This window comes from Lolium rigidum, chromosome 1, assembly GCF_022539505.1.
Source record: "Lolium rigidum isolate FL_2022 chromosome 1, APGP_CSIRO_Lrig_0.1, whole genome shotgun sequence".
In the NCBI taxonomy this organism is placed as follows: domain Eukaryota; kingdom Viridiplantae; phylum Streptophyta; class Magnoliopsida; order Poales; family Poaceae; genus Lolium; species Lolium rigidum.
The window spans coordinates 350,608,019-350,624,058 of NC_061508.1; the positions used below are offsets into that span (position 1 = coordinate 350,608,019).

At 50.8% G+C, this 16,040-nt stretch overlaps 1 long non-coding RNA gene across 5 annotated transcripts; it reads left to right on the top strand.

The window, feature by feature from the left end:
• Positions 1–13,267: 13,267 nt before the first annotated feature.
• LOC124701701 lies at positions 13,268–15,659 on the top strand. Of its 5 annotated transcripts, XR_007002181.1 has the most exons (5): positions 13,268–13,734; positions 13,879–13,947; positions 14,061–14,142; positions 15,125–15,279; positions 15,383–15,659. It is a non-coding gene; the product is annotated as an uncharacterized LOC124701701 (long non-coding RNA). The 5 variants fall into 5 exon arrangements; XR_007002180.1 differs by having other exon boundaries at positions 13,268–13,947; XR_007002182.1 differs by having other exon boundaries at positions 13,268–13,909.
• The last annotated feature ends 381 nt before the right edge of the window (positions 15,660–16,040 follow it).

Consider the following 16,040-nt stretch of genomic DNA (forward strand, 5'->3'; position numbering starts at 1 on the left):
GAGCCCCTCCTCGAGCGATTCAAGCATACCATCGCCCTCCCCTCCTTCTCCTTGAGCTCCTCGACCACTTCCCCCATCCCAATTTAGCCGGAGTAGCTCCAATTGCACCGCCGACCACCGCCACAGTAGCTCATCACCGCCGTTGATTCCGACCACCTCCGCTCCTCCCACGGCTACCAGGAGGTTCCTCGTCGTCGACAACGTCGTCTAGCGTCCGCGATGCCCCTAGCCGGAGCTCCATCACGCCGTCGACCCCCTACCGCCGCCGCTCCAGCAAGGTCATCCCCAGGTCGACGACGATGACTGCCAACCGCTCGATCTATTTCTAATCCAACGGCGCACGTTGCCAGGTACCGTTTCGGTCGAATCGAGTCACTGACGCGTGGGACCTCTTGTCAGCTGGCCCGCGTCGTTACTGGGCTAGTTGCTCCGTTTCAAACCATGCGGCCCATTAGTTTTCCCGCCTAAGCCCATCTAGCCTTATTCAAATTAATTAGTGTCAGCAATTATTCAATACTGGTCTGTGCTAAAAATTGAATAGTTTAAAATTTACCAACCCAAATTGAGTGATTCAAATTGTTCCAGAAAGCTTATGAACTGGTCTAGCAAACCCCAATGGTCTCAACCCCATATCTTGTGTAGATTTGGAATAGCAAAAATAACAAAACAGAGACTTTTCAGTATTCAAATAATTCACATTTCACCAATTGCAATAATTCAAATTTTGCTATAATTTTAATTTTGAAGTGAATCCAATTGCAATAATTCACATTTCACCAACTCTATTTTACTATGCAAAAATATGATATGGGTTCTGTACATGATCATGAGCTAGAAGCAAAATATTGGCTATGTAGTCAATACTAGTCCATTTAAACTTTTTCAAATTTTAGGAATTTAAATCTATGAGGTGTAGCACCTCATTTAAATCATTTTCTCAAGTGTTATGAAGTAATGTGATGACCTCTATTGCCTAAGTTCATATTTGCTCACTTGTGGAATTTAAATCAAAATAGTATTTAACTTTGCAATGGTTATTTAAATCACATGAGATGATGAATCTCATTTAAATCATTCTTCTCAAATGATAAGTGTGAAGTGTTGACCTTGGTCAACATGTGATCATCCCTGGTTATTTGAGAAGATTAAATCTTAAGAAGATTCAATGAGAGGAAATTATTTCTCCAAACCAAAGAGAAACCCTATTTTCAACTTTCAATGAGAGGAAGCTATTTTCCTAATGTTAAATAAAGAAACCCTAGCATAATTTGTGAATAAATGTTAAGTAGTGATGCTAGATCATTTGGGTGAGCCATTAAGGCTAATTAAGATTACTTAAGTGTTGTTTGGTGATTGTATCCTCGTTTTCGTTTATAGACGCTAGTACCGGAGACTATCAAGAGGAAGAGGTCTTCTACCAAGAGGAAGAGCAAGAAAGTTTTGATCACATCACCAATCAAGGCAAGCTATTACCAATGCAACTAGACTAATGCAAAGCTCTACAAGAGCAAGGCACCATTACTTTTATTTTATGCTTAATGCTCCTATCCCAAGTTTTTACTTTACAAGCTTTACTAAATTTTGTTTATCAAAGTACTTTTTTATTCATGATTCACTTAGTTTAATTATGGAGTAATGCAAGAGTATCAAACTTAGCCTAGAGCAATCCAAGTTGCTTAGCACCCCTTATGACTAGTTGCTAGTGCTAAACTAAAATTGACTACTATAGATGGAAACTTGTGAAAACCAATGACTTTGAAAACCTTGGAATGATGAGTCATTCTATTGAAAGATTTTGAAGGTGAATGTGACTTGTGAAGGACTTGGTGAAACTTACCAAAAACTGATGGTTGGGTTCGGATGCGATACCATTCCAATTCTTATGTATCCCCACAATACCTGAATCTGGGTAAGGCTTAACCGGAAACTTATGTATTTTAGTATGGGTTCCCTCTGAATAAGCGTCATAGGGGTTATGCCGAGGCTGCCTCCCTTGAAAGTGAAATGACGTGAAATGAGGTGAATGTCCTACCCAAGCCCTATGCAGTTCCCGGGTTGACCGTTTGTTTTCACCGGGAGGCCAAGCTCATGGGGAGAGGTGCCTATACTAGGGTATGTAAATGAAAGGTTAGGATTGGTAGTTCGCGTATCGCGTACGATAAATCAGGGCCAGCTACCTCGACGAACTATTGCAATTGTTGTGGCACAAGTGTACAACCTCTCGCAGAGTGTAAACCTATTCGAATAGCCGCGTCCGCGGTCATGGACAGTTGGAAAGGCCATACTGTTCCGTCATCAGAACTTTTCTAAAAATATGAAGGGTGACTTGTGATTTGAATTGAAAGGTGACTTTGACTTTGAATCACAACTGAGTTGTGGGAATGACACTAATGTTCCCACTTGAGTTAAGTTAGGCAAATGAGCAGTTTTGATTACAAATGCTTATGAAATAAAACTGGCTTTATGCAAATAAACTTAGAACTTAGAACCCCCTTACTATAGTTGATGGTATTTACCTTAGGATTAGTTTGCGAGTACTTTAAAGTACTCATGGCTGTGTCCCTGGCTATTCAAATGGCCAGACTATGAAGAGGAGTACCAGAACCCGGAAGAAGGACAGCAGGACGTCTACGACAACTAGGATCACTCCTGACGTCAACAGCTTGCTCGTGGAATAGATGGACTACTACTACTCTATTTCGCTTCCGCTATGTGTTATGTAATGGATCAATAGAACCTCTATTATTGTAATGAGACTGGATCATGTGATCCTTTATTTGTAAGACGATTATGTGTTGTAATGAATGATGTGTTGTGATATCAATCTATTATGTCTCGCAAAAACAATATTCCTGGGATTGCGAGGAATGGCATAATAGGCATCTGGACTTAAAAATCCGGGTGTTGACAGCCGCCCCCTCGGCCGTGACCCAAATCGCCTCGTCGTCGGCAACCCACCGCGCGTCCTGCCGCTCCTCCTCCTCCGTCCGCGGAAACCTAGCGCGGGCGGCGAGGGAGAGCATGGCCCACGTTGTCTGCAGGGTGCGCGGCATGGCGATGGAGGAGGAGAGGGCGCCGGAGAAGGTACAGGGCGCCGGAACACTAGTGCGCGCGAGAACTTTCCCGCGCGTTCTCCGCGCCCCGCCATTGCTGTCCTGTCGAGTCCTGCCATGGCGCATCGACGCCTAGGAAGGATGAACCACGTGGCGGCTTTATGGGTCGCCGCGTTGGGCGCAGCGTGCGACCCGAACGGACACGCGGGCGCTATCCGCGTGTCCGCGCGGTTACCCAAATGGGCCAAACCGGATGGCCCAACGCGTTCATTTAGGTCGCCGCGTTGGAGATGCGCTTAGGGCATGTCCAATACACTGCCCTAGAGGTACTGCATCACACCTTTAGCTAGGTTTGGGTGGTCCAAAGTAGGTTCAGGTAAGGAGGCAACCTCCTCTTTAGGAAGTGGGATCTTAAACCTTAAAAACTTGATTTTTGAAGAGAGAAAGCGATACATAGTGTTATATTTGTGGGGTCTCTTCTCACTTTTTTATGAGTAAAATTATAGCTTCTATTGGAGAGATAAAATTCACCATAATACTTCTGATAACTTTTTTACATGGAACAACTAATTGTGTCCCTTAGCGCTTCCCACTCCGCATGCATGCAGAGAGGAATCGGAGCGGCCGGCAGAGCCTGCATGCAGAGAGGATGAAAGCTGATGCGCCCGCAAAACAGCTCTTTCTGAAAAAGCCGCTGCGTGGCACGGCAGTAGAGGAGGGAAAAGGAACGCTTTGCATGCGCCGCGCGCGTAAAGGAGCCGGACAGTGGAAGTGAGGCAGTGAGCAAACACCAGCCACTGATTCATCGTACAGAATATGGTGGAGTATGTTCTCTTGTGAGTCTGCCTGCGCCATTGCCTCTCCAGTTTAGAGCATCTTCAGCCGCGTCCTCCAAAGCGTCTTTCAAAGGGATATGGGGCACGTCGGACAAAAAAACCGTTCCAGTCGCGTCCCCCAAAGCCCATTTTTGTCCGGCGCGCCCCGATACGGTGTCCGGCGTCCCGAGCCCATCCCCGTCCCACAGGGGACGCACCGGGGACGTCGGACACAACGAAAAGCGAGGCGGGGACTGGCGGGGCCGACTCGTCAGCGGCACAATAAATTTTTAACCTAACCGTCGCCTACCTTGCGACGGAAGTTATTGGCGGTGCAGTTCCCGCAGCGACGCAGCGACGGTGCAGTTCTCGCAGCGACGCAGCGACACGTCCCGTCGCGCCTAGCTCTGCGTGCCGGCGTTAATGCGCGCCACCGCTCCCCCGCCTCTCTCCGGCCTATAAAAGGGCCGCCTCTCATCGTCCCTCTCACACACAAACCCTAGCGCCTCTCTCCCAAACCCTAGCCGCCACCATCTCAACAAGACTCGACGCTATGTCCGGTAGAGGCGGAGGCCAACCTCGCGGCCGTGGTCGTGGTCGTGGCCGCGGCAGAGCTGAACGCTCGTCGTCGCCTTCCACGCCGCCGGCTTCATCATCGTCGGAGATGGACGTGGAGCCGGACGTGCGGTTCGAGTTCGTCCTCGTCCTCAAGGGCGATCCGCGCGGCATCCAGAGGCTGCCGGACTCCTTCGCCGACTACGTCGCCGACGACGATCGCCCGCGCACGATGCATCTGCGGGAGGCTGCGTGCGGCTACTACCGGTGGATCGTCGACGTGATCTACGACGCGCGCGGCAAGATGTACCTCAACATCGGGCCGGGAGAAGTTCGCGCGGCAGCACAGCCTCCAAGCCGGCTTCATCCTCCTCGTTCTCCTACTTCGGCGACGGGGACATGAGCGTCAAGGTCTTCGACGAGACGCGGTGCCGCCGGGACTACCGGGCGACAACACCGACGAGGAGGACGACCGAGTGTTCTTTCTTCGCAGCGAACACGTGCACAGAGATTTCTGGATGTTCGCCTCCTCGGTAGAACCAACAAGGGCACCATCCACCCGCTGGATTTTCCAGTTTAGGTGACTGGGTGTGCCCTTGAGTGTTCTTTCTTAGCAGCGAACATAGGAAACCTTCGATGCACGGTCTAGTTAGGTTTAGTTTCTTTGCAAAATTTTATATTTGTGTCCACGACGGTTCAAACTATGTATTAATTTGTGAAAAACCATGTGCCTAACTGTGTTTTCGTGTAAACCACGTTCCAAATTATGTATTAGTTTGTGGAAATTGAAATAAAAAAATCAAAAAAAGTATTTTAAATGTTTGGGGGCGGCGTTTGGGGGACGCGGCTGGGGAGCGACGTCCCCCAAAGGCGGCACGAATAAAACACGTCCCCCAAACGCTCAATCCGGCGCGGTTTGGAGGATGGTTCGGGAGACGCGCGCGACTGGAGATGCTCTTAAACCATATAGTAGTAGGCATGTTTCCGGTACGAGATGCTCTTAAACCATATAGTAGTAGGCATGTTTCCGGTACGACGAGAATGAGGGACGGAAACGAGGGATAAGTTTCAGTGGCTGCCAAAACTAGGGTAAGACGAGGGTATATATCTCTTGAAAGATTATTCGATGGAGGAAACGTGTGAATCCACCATATTCGCATATTCGGTACGATGAATCCTGTACGAGATGGTGGATCGAGGAACGTGAACCCGGTATGAGACAGTCGATCCCCGAGGTGTCAAGCGTACGAGCTTTGGATCCTTGCCTTAGGGCATCTCCAGCGGCGCGACGCAAACGGACGCTGAGCGATCGTTTGTGTCCGCCTTGACCGAAAATGCGTCGTGCATCACCTCCAGCGGCGCGACGCAAAGTGACCAGGTCGTCCGCGGAGACGCAAACCTGACCCAAAAATGCGCCAGGTTTGCGTCTCTGCGGACGCTCGGCGGACGCGCAAAGTGTCCGCTCGCTTCTCCACCGGGCCCGCCTGGCAGCGAGCCTGCATCGAGGGCATCGCTTCGGCGGTCAGCGCTTCCGCCTCCGCGCCGCAGCCTTCGCCATCAATGGCGCGACTGCCTGTTCCGCACGCGCACTGGCGGGCGGCGGCTGGGCTTCTGCGCCGTCTTCAATGGCATCGTATCCCGCGCGCGGCCGCCCTTAAAAGTCCACCGGCCGCGCCGCTCCTTCACCCACACCACGCCTCCACTCGCACCACCACCGCCGCAGCGCCATGGGGAAGAAAAACGACTTCGAGGCCTCCGGCAGCGGCTGCAAGAGGGTGCCGCTCCCCGTCACGGTGGAGAGGCTCAAGCACGGCAAATGGATGCCGTGCGACGACGCCTGGTCCGGCGTGCAGCTGCCTGGCGGCTGGCGGCTCAGCTGCCACCGGGTGCCCATCCCTCCAGTACCTGCGCGTGAGCCTGATCGGACGGCGGAGATCCGGCGCAGGAGGCGGTATCTGCCGGCGGACCTCCGCGACGATCCGGCGTATGCCATCGACTCTGAGCTTTGGCGTACGTACCTGTCCACGGAGACGGACAGGAGACGAAGGGCAGGCTTCATGGGCGACAGGGATTACCCCTTCGGCCCTGCACCGCCGGCTCGTCGTCAGCAGGCGCCGGCTCGTCGTCAGCAGGCGCCGACCCGTCGTCAGCAGGCGCCGACGCGTCGTCAGCAGGCGCGGACGCGACGTCAGCAGACGCAGCACAACGACGCCGACGACCGCGAGGACGACGATGACGAAGCCTACGCCGTGTACGACGACGACGACTACGTCGAGGCACTCGCATACCATAGCGAGGAGGTGAAGGACGACAGCGACGACTACGTCACTGTCGTCTTCCACGAATGGCAGCAGGCCTTGGCGAAGGGCCAGAACTTCGAGTTCCCGGAGAACATGACGGACGACGAGATGGCGAAGGTCGCCGTCCTCGTCTCTGAGTACGACGCGCCTGTGCAGCCGCCGCTGCCCCGCTACGCCACCGCCGTCATGCCACCGGGCCTGTCGGCGGATGAAGCACTTCGACAGGAGCTCCTGGAGTCGGCGGCGCCTCCGCCACCGCCGGCACAGCCGCAGCAGTGGGCGCCTCCACCGCCGCCACGCCCGCAAAGATCGGGCGCCTCAACCGCTGCCACGGCCGCGAGGCCTGGGCGCTTCCACCGCCGCCACAGCCGCAGCACGGGCGCCTCCACCGCCGCCACAACCGCAGCATCGGGCGCCTCCCCGCCGGCATAGCCACGACGACCGGGCGCCTCCACCGCCGCCACGGCCGCAGCCTCCTCAACCTCGAGCACCGGCGGCGGCGCGCCCGGCGTACGCTCCCCGGATGGCAACCGGCCTTGGGTCATACCGGAGCTCATCGTGCTCGACAGCGACGAGGAGCAGCACAGCGACGAGGAGCAGCACAACGACGAGGAGCAGTAGGCGTTTAGGTTTATTTTTTATGTTTTAAGTATGTAAACTATGTTTCATGTTTAAAAAAAATGATTCGTCCTACAAAAATGCGTCGTGCCGCTGGAGCCACCTCCGATGCAAACGGACACGCGGTCGATTTCGACCAAAAGAGTCGACGCAAACGGACGCGCGCGGACGCTAAAATGCGTCGCGCCGCTGGAGCTGCCCTTAGCCTCATGCGAAAATAATGGAAGGCACAGATATGCGCACAGGAGGAAGCGTAGAACCGCAGGACACTAATGTCAATTGATTTCCCTTGATTGATTGATAGCAGGCCAGAAAAGGAATTCAATTGATTGATTCCATAGATCATAGTAGTATCAATAGTTGCCTAATACGATTGGACTTCCATTCCCATGACAGGCCCGATCGATTAGGCCATTCTCATGCCTGATCGCTGGTTTAGAAGCGTGAAACTACCACACAGGGATGCTGAATCGGGGTTTTGTACTGATTTTCCGGAAACGCGTGAATCGTACCTTCAAATATGCGACGTATTTTGATGCGTCCGATAAAAAAGCGAAGCGTCGAGATAATATAAACCAAAATTTGCTTGGCTCAGGTTGGAGTAACTGGTATGTACCATAGGCGCACGAAGGTCAGACTAGCAGGCTTGCTATGGCCGGATTTTGCAATCATTAGCTGGTACTGTATCGTCGTTTCCAAGTCTGATGCTTTTGATGTTTGAGGGCATCGCGACGCAAATGGTCGCTGAGCGACCGTTTTCGTCCGCCGTGACCGGAAATGCGTCTGGGCCCTGCTCCAGCGGGGCGACGCAAAGTGACCGGCCCGTCCGCGGAGACGCAAACCTGGCCCAAATATGCGCCAGGTTTGCGTCTCCGCGGACGCCGGCGGTCGCGCGCCGAGTGACCGCCGAAAAAGATGTAGGACCCGCGCGTCAGTGGCAGCGAGCCCGATATAATTCCCGCCACTGGCCATTCCCCGCGCGAAAAAGGAAACTAGACCGGCGCGAAACATTCCCGAAGCGATGGACGTCCTCGCCGCCGCAGCCACCGCCATGGATGCGGATCAAACCCTCGCCGCCGCACCCGCCGCCGCCCCACACTCCCCGTAGCCACGACCGTAGCCACAATGGAGGGTCCGCCGGAAGCAAAGCGGGCCGGCACCGGCGGCGGCCGGGAGGCAAAGGCGAAGGCCGCAAAGAAGGTGCTCTCCCCGGAGGAGAAAGTGATCGAGGCCGCGAAACATCGCCGCCGGCGCAGAACCGAAGATGAAGATTTCCGCGGCCGCCAACCAGCAGGCGTGGCGGATGCGCATCAAAGCCGGCGTCGCACAAGTAGCCCTCCATCCGACCTTGGCGGAGGGCTACATGCTCGTCAAGAGAGAGGGATCGCCGGCGTCGCTCCTCGGTCCTCGTCGGTCGGCTCGGTAAGTTCCCAGCTGCGTCCCGGAACTCCCGCTCCCTTGCGGGGCCACCCGGCGTCGCGGTTCGCGTCCGGCCTGCCGCCGGTGGAGTTGACCGGGGCGGCGGAGCAGCTTCAACGGGGCGGCTGTTCCCGAACTCAACCGGACTCCTAGAAGCGGTGACTCCAGCCTCCGGCGCGCGCACGAAGACGCTCCGAGTGCCGGAGGAGAGCATGCCGCAGCCCCGCATCCTGTTTGACGAAATGGCGGCGGCTGCCCCGACGATGGACGACCCGGTACGTGAGCTCTCTCAATGTGTGCGTTCGCCGTGTTTCATGCGTCTGACGTCCGGTGATTCGTAGGACTATTGGAAGGACCGCCGTGAGGCTGACATCCAGGAAATTATCTTCGGCGGCGGCTTCGTTCGCGGTGATCCGGCCGGGTCCCCGCCGGATGACCGGGAGCCAATGGCGGATGAACGCGCGGAGGACATCGAAACCGCACGCCGGCTCGCCACCCAGCGAGACGCAGCCAACACCCGTGTCGGTGGACGACTTCGACGACGCGCCAACAAAGCCTCGGGAAGAAGAAGGGGAGAGCCACATGACACAAGGCTTCGTCGAGGAGGAGGACAAGTGCTTGTGCAAAGCATGGCTTGCATCGAGCAATGATTGCATTAATGGCGCGCAAGCAAAAGGGCAAGGTCTATTGGGCCAAGGTCTCGCAGAGTACAACGAGACCAGGCGGCACCCGCCCTACAATATCACAAGCCCTCGGACGTTAGAGTCCCTCCGAAAAGATGGAACTACATCAAGCAAGAGACAGCCAAGTTTTGCTCGGCGGTCGAACATGCCGTTAACAACCCCGTAAGCGGCGCCGGCGTCATGACGAGTGGTAAACACGATAGAACCATCATCATTGAACACTATGTGCATCATTCTATGTACATCATTGGCGGCTATGAATGCGGGTATCCCGCGCCTTGGAGAAGTTCAGGGCGACGCATAAGAAGGGCTTCCATATGGTCCATTGCTGGGACGTGCTCAAGAACGCCAACAAGTGGATGACAAGCTATGCGGCCTACAACGAAGCTTTGAGGAATGGGACAGCGATCAACCTCGACGACGATCAAGGCCGTCCAGCCCTTCCACCTCGTCCACGAGGCCACAAGGCTACCAAGGCCGATCTACAGCGGGAGGCGCAGGCCCTTGCATTCACCATGAGCATGGAGAAGATGATGGCCGGCAATCGTGCCGCCCTGGCTGCTAGGGACGAGAAGAGGCGTCTGGAAAAAGAGGCCGCAGCTGCCATCTACCACAACCTCGCCAAAGAGGTAATTGAGGTCCAAAAGGCAGACGCCGAGGCCAAATTGCTTGACGCCGAGGCTAGGAGGATGGACGCCAAGGCCAAGATCCTTGCGGAGGACACTAGGATCATGCTAGCCGACTTGAGCAGCGTCGACGACGACACCGGGGCCTGGTTCATGAAGAGGCGCGCCGAAATCCGCGCGCGAGACGCCTGATCGCCGGCGCCATGCGCCCAGCACCTTGGCCTCCTTTTGGACATTTTTATTGCTGCACAGGCCTTGTTGTGTCCCTTTTGGTCTCCACTTTCCGCAGTCCGATATGCAAAGTGGGGTGAACTTGTTTCAGCCCTCAAAATACGGCTGTAAATTTGGTGCAAAAGTTTATGCGTGCTTCTATTTTTTGAATTTTGGGCGTCGCCTCGCTGGAGATGCCCTGATGCCCCAGACGCAAACGGACACGCGACCATTTCCGCGTCCGCCTCGCGACGCAAACGGACGCCCGCGGACATTTTGGGTGTCCGAAATGCGTCGCGCCGGCTGGAGATGCCCTGATGTCCCATGCCAATTGATCTGAATGTTTGACTCAACTCTCCTCTCGTCAAACTGCACAGAGCGCGATATATCGGCGGTTTATAAGATAGGCCTTGAGTTTAATATAAACTGGAATGAATCCAGTTTATGGTTTTTTCATACAATCTCAATCGGCTTGCATCCCGTCCCCGAACCCCGATTTTGTACGATGATTCCGATTCACGGAACGGTATACCGTTCCCCGTTTCCGGCTACTATAGTCTAAACAGGCAGAGCTGCTGTTCAGTCTGGTGGCGATCCGTCGACGATCGCTGGCGGGCGGGCGGGCCGGAGACGAAAGTGGAGCTCGCAAATGAATGATTCAGGGACGAGGAAAAGGACGCGAGAGAGAGAGAGAGACGCACTGTGTGGGCGTCCGCGCGTATATGTGCCCGCCGTGTGCGTGGGTGTGTGTGCCGACGTACTGCCGATCGAGAGTCGCTGCTTTACACTCATGATGATCCCTATGAAAGAATCTAAAGGTGTATATAATGCCCCACATAGGGGGCCTCACAGGGCATCCACGACAGCCACCAGGCAATCACGGACTGGGTGGTCGCTTCGCGTGCGTCTCCATCGGTAGGTCCACGTGACGTCATGTGACTGGCTGGCCTAAAATATCTTCATCCACGTTGGTCGTATGCAAATGCAATACGAGAACCAACCCATTCTATTCCTGTTTGTCTCCACCCACCCAATCCCCTCCTCCTGGTCCGCCGGTCCTCGCGCCGCCCTCCTTCCATCGCGTGGCCGGACGCCAACCTCCTCTCCCCGCCTCTGCTTCTCGCCGCTGGCTACTGCGGCCGCCGCTGCGTCGAGCGGGGTGGCCAGGCCGACATATCCTCCACCTCTGCTGATGCCTGTTGCCGATCTCCGCCGGCGTGACCGTGCGCCTCCTCCAGCCCTTTCTTGCCCGCGCCCTCATCATCCCCAATCGAGCTCTGCCGCCACCTACACCCCTAGCCGTCATTCACCTATATCTGCTTGGCCTGCCTTTCTTCATGTAATGTTTGCCCGCTACGTGTAGGCAATCTCTATCTCTTTCTTTCTCTCTGGAATGTCGCTCTCGCAGTGAGGGATGATAGCAAGTCGTCGCCCGCGCTGTAAAAGTGGAGGCATACTCCTCCTAATTGATCCAGTCCCCAGAATATGTCACCTTTCTTTGTGCAAATCCATTTCTATCTTTGCTTGCAAGGTGTTTGGTGAAAATCCTAGCTAAAATTAATTTATCTAATATTTACACTTCATCTAGCTGTTTGCAATATTGCAATTAAGTACCCTAATTTTTGGGAGAGAGAATTCATATGAGCTTGTGTTCCATCCAGGTGGCCGCCACCATTCACATATGCCATGGTCCCTTGGAATGTTGTTGATCCACCCAAGGTACAGACCTCTGTATTTGTCTGACTTTTCGAGTCATCGAGCCGCTACAATTCACATATGCCATGGTCTCTTGGAATGCTGTTGATCCAAGGTACAGACCTCTGTATCTGTCCGTATCTGTCCGTTGGTCTAAGCCGTCGAGTGAGCCGCTGGTCTGAGCCGTCGAGTGAGCCGCTGCAAGGTCTTTTCTGTCACCATCAAATGGGGTGATATCAGGCTTGCACAAGAAAGGTGAATCTTATCTTTTCCACTACTCCCTAAATCCCCCTTTTTGTTTCCCTTTCTTTTGTTCTCTCATGTCTGTGCGCTTTGACACCCTGGTGGCGATTTTCCATGCAGTGTCCCCAGCCCAGATACTTTGAAGCAAAGGTAGCATAGGTGTGTGCATAATCTCTGAAAAGGTTATATATTTAGTCATCCTTGGTGCCAGCAACCTGTTCATTTTATCTAAATGTGCAGGGGTTGTGCATGCGATGGTGAGAAAGGTCTATTGCCACAGACATGTGAGTACTCATCAAAATATATGTGCCTATCGTAATTTTGTGATTTTCCATCATGCTCAAATATGTTATTGTAGAAATGAAGGTTTCCCTCTGTTTTTTCGGCAATATTTTGTTAGATTTGTAGTTCCCTGTAAGCTGGTTCCAACCTCAGATAGTGTTCCTTTTTTTAGATAAAAAAAGCAATCATTTATAAATGATTTCCAAGCTACTTGGGTGTTCTAAATCTGTGCATATCTGCTTGGCCTTGCCGCTTTTCTAAGGATCCTTTTTTGCTTCTCGCCAAACATGTTCCTTTGATTTTATTTTTCTATTCATTGACTGCGGTTTTCTTTCGTAATTTATCCCCGTGTCCACTCCATTATCGCTGAGGTGAAGCAGCGATCATCTCCCAGAAGGCCATCTCCATTATCCCCGTGTTCGAGGCCACCTAGGACATCCTCTACGAGAGCAAGCCTGGCCATCCTCTCTTGCCCCTTCATCGCACGCAGGAGGCGTGTGCTCAACCTAGGTTCATCCATATGGTTTGTGAGCTAGATGTACTAATAAGAGATAAGATGAGGCATGTTCTTTAAATTCTTTCTTATTTTGTTGGCTGCTAGTGTCTAGGTGAATGATGGCTGGCCTTGTCTTTCTGATGCCGATACACGGCGCTGTCAGATGCTTTGAGCCAATGCACTCTACTACTATTGGTTTCTTGATGTGCTACAAGAGGAGGGATATAGCTTGATGGATTTTAGAGATCCATTGCAAATATTAAAAGGTTTCTTCCTATTTATTGATTGATCCATTAATCCCTTAGTTTGTCATGAACTTACAACGTTAATAAATAATGTTGCAGCTTCAACACATGCCATAAACTGCAAATACTCGTGCATATTTAGCTCATGGATTTATTACTATAGATGTACTAATAAGAGATAACATGAGGCATGCTCTTAAAATTCTTTCTTATTTTGTTAGCTGCTAGTGGCTAGGTGAATGATGGCTGGCCTTGTCTTTCTGATGCCGATACACGGCGCTGTCAGATGCTTTGAGCCAATGCACTCTACTACTATTGGTTTCTTGATGTGCTCTGCAGGAAACAAGAGGAGGGATAGCTTGATGGATTTTAGAGATCCATTGCAAATATTAAAATGCATGAGCAGCAGAAGTACTTTCATTTGTTGAAGCAAGGGCCTTAGGTTACATTATTTCACTTTCATGCCAGCATTTCCACGCCAAGACTACAACAAGGTAATTTGCCAAGGTCTAGATGCTCGTGTTCGCTGCCACTGTACTTGCGGTGCAGTGTAGGCTGCTTGTGCCGCCACTGACCCGCTGACTTTCCTACTCCTTGCTGGCTTGCATGCTTTGAACGCCTCACCGCTGCCTCTGTAGTCTGTTTCCCACATTGGGTGTCATCCATCATGTGAAGGTTTTGTTGATTTCACGTCACTATTCTGAAAGGTTCTTCTTTCAGATCTTGCGCGGACACTATTCATTATTTTTCATGTTTGGCAACATAATTACTGTTTGAGATTTTTTTAAGTTAAAGTTGATATTTTCCCATGCTTTGTTAGGGATGGAGATCAATGAGGCCCATGAAGAATGCCATACTCGATTTCTCGAGCCTTTCCATCTCCCAACCCTCCAATGCTGAAGGTATAGGCCAACCCGCTCCTGGTTGCCTGGCAATGATGATTTTATCAAATTTAACATAACTTACCATTTATCTTTCATATGCAAAATCATGCGAAAAGATAGTGCAAGTGTTTCTTGTATTCTGATGCTCAATAGGCCAACCAGCTTTTGGTTGCGTGTAATCTTACAATGATAATTTTACCAATGTAACAAAACTCACCATTGATCTTTTATATGCAGAATCATGTCCAAAGATAGTGTGGGTGTTTCTTTTATTCTGATGCCCAATAGAACCTATTCCTAGATCATAACCTCTACCTCTACTCATCTAATACTGAAGCATTTACTATTTAATTGTTTCCTAGAAAAATGTTCATGTGGTTAGTTTTCTTTGTACAGACAAAAAAAAGTAATTGAGGCCTTGGCTGTGTATATACTAATATATATAAAGACGGTTACTGTTTATGCAAAATGGGAGAAAAGGATTTACATATTTATTGTGGTAATGGTTTGTTCTCATGGAAAATGACTCAAGTTCTGATCTATTTGCAACATTGGATTTGTGAAAAGAAGCTAAAATCCTCACCTCATTTCACCGTCCAAAAGTAGTTTCATTTTATGGTGTTTTTCATGTTGGGTCAGTGCAGATGTCAACCCTAATTATAATAATAAAGTGAAATTGTACTACTTTTGCCTTCAATAATAGCCACTATTTCTTTATTTGTGCCAATCTTGTACAATTTATCAAGGAATCTATGATCAATAAATCAATGAAAAAGTTTCTTCTTTTTAATGAAGTTTCCTATTTCGAAATAGAATTAGGAACTTAATGTGAGATACTTTTCCCTTTCAATAATATGTCACTATGTAGTGACTTCTTAAAATGTGCTAGTGGCTAGGTGAATGATGGCTGGCCTTGTCTTTCTGATGCCGATACATGGCGCTGTCAAATGCTTTGAGCCAATGCACTCTACTACTATTGGTTTCTTGATGTGCTCTGCAGGAAACAAGAGGAGGGATAGCTTGATGGATTTTAGAGATCCATTGCAAATATTAAAATGCACGAGCAGAAGAAGTACTTTCATTTGTTGAAGCAAGGGCCTTAGGTTACATTATTTCACTTGCATGCCAGCATTTCCACGCCAAGACCACAACAAGGTAATTTCATCAATATATTATTATTGTAAATTACTTCCACTCTGGGGATTTCAAGAAATGCAAGGATTGTGGTGTTGATATTGTCCGACTATATGTTGTGCAGATATGCAGCCCTGTTCAGAAGGTACTTTGCCAAGGTCTAGATGCTCGTGTTCGCTGCCACTGTACTTGCGGTGCAGTGTAGGCTGCTTGTGCCGCCACTGACCCGCTGACTTTCCTACTCCTTGCTGACTTGCACGCTTTGAACGCCTCACCGCTGCCGCTGTAGTCTGTTTCCCACATTGGGTGTCATCCATCATGTGAGGGTTTTGTTGATTTCGCATCACAATTTTGAAAGGTTCTTCTTTCAGATCTTGCGCGGACAATATTCAGTGTTTTTCATGTTTGGCAAAATAATTACTGTTTGAGATTTTTTGTAAAGTTAAAGTTGATATTTTCCCATGCTTTGTTAGGGATGGAGATCAATGAGGATCATGAAGAATGCCATACTCGATTTCTCGAGCCTTTCCATCTCCCAACCTCCAATGCTGAAGGTATAGGCCAACCCGCTCATGTAATCTAGCAATGATGATTTTATCAAATTTAACCTAACTCACCATTTATCTTTCATATGCAAAAAGATAGTGCAACCGTTTCTTGTATTATGATGCTCAATAGGTCAACCAGCTTTTGGTTGCGTGTAATCCTACAATGATAATTTTACCCAATGTAACAAAACTCACCATTGATCTTCTATATGCAAAATCATGTCCAAAGATAGT